The sequence below is a fragment of the Pteropus vampyrus genome, unplaced genomic scaffold (assembly GCF_000151845.1).
Source record: "Pteropus vampyrus isolate Shadow unplaced genomic scaffold, Pvam_2.0 Scaffold46, whole genome shotgun sequence".
Taxonomy (NCBI): Eukaryota; Metazoa; Chordata; class Mammalia; order Chiroptera; family Pteropodidae; genus Pteropus; species Pteropus vampyrus.
The window spans coordinates 5,796,177-5,800,023 of NW_011888827.1; positions in this window are offsets into that span (position 1 = coordinate 5,796,177).

The following is a 3,847-nucleotide window of genomic DNA, read 5'->3' on the forward strand; positions in this document are numbered from 1 at the left end:
GAAAAAAAGATTACGAACTTTTATTCCCGTGGCCTGGAACTGCACCTGCGGTCTCAGCTATGTCCGTACAGTCATCGCTGCTTTTCAGAGGGGGTACATTCCGAGAGCTGTGTCGTTAGGCGAATTCATCGTTGTGCGAACATCATAGAGCACACTTACCACGAAGCAGTGGTATGGCCTGGCGCTCCCAGGCTACAAACCCGTACAGCACGTCACTGCACAAGACAGCACAGGATCCAGCGGAGCACCAGAGAAAAGGATGCAGTCGAGAGACGCAGATGCAATCGTGAGCACGAGATGTGCGGGGCAGCTGCTGGTGTGACAGGCATGCTGGTTCCCAGCAAACTTTGTCAGTAGAAAGAGTACACTGCAAAGTAACGATGAAAAGTATAGTATCGTAAATCCGTAAACCAATAACAGTCATTTATTCTCATCAAGTATTATGTACTGTACAAAATTGTGCGTGCTGTACTTCCGTACGACTCGCTGCATGGTAGGTTTCCTTACACCAGCATCGTCACAAACACGAGTAATGCTTTGCGCCGTGATGTTATGATGGCTACGATGTCACTCGGCGATAGGAAGTTTTCAGCTCCATTATAATCCTCAGGGACCACAGGTTGCATACACAGCCTGCCTTTGACTGAAACGTCATTATGCAGCTCATAACTGTACTTGCTCTATGGCGGTGGTCTGGAACTGAACCCACAGTATCTGCAAGGTAGGCCTGTACCGGAGAATTTTCCCTTTTTACTAAGAGTTAGCATCTTGTTGCTGTGGAATGAGACCCAAGGCTCTTTACTGCAATTAATGAATCTGCTAACTAAACATTCCTGTAGGAACACACATAACTCTGTCGTCAATCTCGGCCCTGACGATATAGTTACAAATGCATAATGGGCATCTGGAAAGTCAAGGATGCTCAAAGAAAGGTTGCCCCTTAACTTGATTGTAGTAACTGGATTTGGATGGACTTGGCTGGAAAGGCATTTGTGGGGGGTCATGAGCTCTGTGGGGACTGTGGTAGGGAATGGGAACTAGTTCCTTGAAAGCTATTGTAGATGGTTTTCTACACTGCAAAGAGATTATGTTTCTCAACCTGAGCCTTAAATATTATTTGTTTCTCTACAAGTCCTTTATGGTGACTTAAAATTTTATATTTTCATTTTGGTCATAATTATAAAAAAATTTAAGCCTATTCTGGTTCATCCGGGTGGCCACTTTAGGACTCAGAGTTTGAAGCCTCATTTATATTTACTATCAGGTTGGTACCCAGGGATCACCAGAAACATCAGTAATGACTCCCTGAAGGCTCCACAGGGTATGCCTGGGGGTCCCTGGATTATGTGTGAGCCTGGGAAGGAGAGAGAACAGTATACACCCCTAGACACTTGTGCACGTTTCACTGGTATAACATTGCATTGTTATGTTACTGAACATCACGCAGGGCTTAGAGAAGTTAGCAGCTTTCTTTGCCAAAATGGTCACGATGATTTAATAATTGTGTGTGCTGAGAATTCCTTCCTGTTGAAAACCCTCAGTGTTGGAGTCCTGATTTCAGGCCATTGGCCTCGTAAAATATGTCTTGTTAGGGGTTTCTGGGTAGTATGCAGGATTCACCAGAAAACTCCCAATGCTCAGCCTCTGAGTTGTGAACTTGAGTTTGTGGCTTGGCTGGAGCAGAGATGGGCTTCAGGTTGCTGGTCTCCCACACACCCCAGGTAGCTAATTCTTCAGTAATCCTGTTTTCATTTCCGTCATCATTCCTCTGTCTCAAGCCATCTGTGACTTCCCATTACCAGCTGAATGGCTTCACCTGGTTGGCAAGGTGCGCTCAGGCCAGCCTAGCTCCCTCTGAGGGACTCGCCTCTCACGGCCTGCCTGAAGTATGTGCTCCAGCCACTCTGTCCCCTCAGCAGCCCCCAAAGCCCTGTCTGACTCTCATCACTGCCTTGAACGCTGTCTTTGCCCCATCTCCATTTAGTCAAATCCTCCAAAGCCCAGCCACCATTCTGCTTTTCACATCACCCCAGTTCCCCGTCACTCTCCTGTTATCTCCCGTAGAATAGCAATTATGTAGACTTCACATATTCTTCCTCGACTTAGGGGGTGATGAGTTGGGTCATTTGTCCCACCTTTTGGATTGTTAACGCGGATGAATGGCAAGATTCCTGATGTGGCTTTGTCTCCTTCTAAAATGCCCTTCACAGTACCTATGACCATTTCACTCATTCATTTAACATACTTATATGCAACAGCTGCTGTATGTCAGCCACCAAGCTCGGTATCACGAGTAACCAGTAATTGGTTGCCTATGACTAACCACTTTTCTTGAACCAATGGTTTAATAAACTTATGTCCAGTTCTTAATCCTGTCTGCTCATTTGAGTCAACTAGGGAGCCTCCAGATGCTTGAACCCAATAAGAGAGAAACTGATTTATGTGGTTTGGGGCATGGATATTGAAGCAGAACAATACTCAGTGTTCTGAGGGGGAGCAGGAGGACCCAAAAGGGCTCCCCATCCTGCTTCTCCGTAGCCAGCCTTTGAGTCTGCTCAGCCCCTTGTAGCTGAGGGCGGAGGGCCTTGCTCAGTGTTGCAGCCACAGGTGAGAGAGCTCTGAGGAGGGGATTTGTTTGGGCTTCCCTGAGCCCTGCTCTGGGTTGAATTGTGTTCTGCTGAAAGAAATGTTCAAATTCTAACCCCCGAAATATGACCTTATTTGGAAATAGGGTCTTTGCCTATGCAATGCATTTAAGACGAGGTCATACTGGATTAGGGGGGGCCCTTATCTAATAAGAAGGGGGCCTTTTGGATAGAGAGACACAGGGAGAATACCTTATGTGACAGGGGTTGCACCAATGGAGCTGCAGGGCAAAGAATGCCAAGGATTGCTGGCCACCGCCAGGAGCTGGGAAGAGGCAAGGCAGGATTCTTCCCCAGATACTTCAGAGGGAGCGTGACTCTGTTGACACCTGATTTTGGACTTCTGGCCTCCGAGACTAGGAGAGAATCCATGCCTGTTGACTTAAGCTTCTTGTCTATGTGTAGTATTTTGTTACGGCTGTCCTAAGACACTAATGTAGGCCCGCAAGGGCTTTCCCACATCAAGGGTGACACGAGGACCTCCCCTGACCAGGGCAGCAAGAGCCCAGAGGCAAACCTTCAGCAGCTGTCACAGCTGTGACTTTCTTGAGTTGTTAACACAGCAGCAGCCTGCACAGGAGAATGTCAGCAAGGGAAAAGGGACTCAAAGTTAACAAAACGTAAGTGTCAGCTTGGTCCTCTCCCCCATGAACTTTAATTAGCTCCACAGCAACAGCTGCTGCTTCATCATCAAGTCCGTGGCAGGACCAGGGTTTCATGGCGGGCGAAGGCATGGGCCCTGGCTTCAATCCTGCTCTGCTTCATAAAGCTGTGTGGCTTTGAGTAAGGCACTTTTTCTTTTGGAGACTTCAGTTTCCCCATCTATAAAGTGGGAATAATGATATACGTCCTCTAGGGTCGTTGTGAGGATTAAATAAAATAATGTAGATAGAGCGCCTTGGTATAGCAGGCCGTCACATAACAGCACCGTAATTTTAGTGGTATTTTAGGGCCGGATGTTGGAGGACAAAAGTCACCTGGACTGATGAAGGAAGGCCTCCCTGATGTGTGGGTGAGGGCTGGCTGCCAGGCCAAAGATCAGGGCTTTGGTTTTACCTCTGCCATTGGTTACCTCCGTAACCCTAGGAAAGGCACTTCATTCAGTGTCCTCAACTTTAAGGGTGAAATCTGTTTTATAAGGTTGCGGAGGATTAAGTGAAATGAACCAAATTCGACAAGTGCCCAGCCAGGGCTCGGCTCTC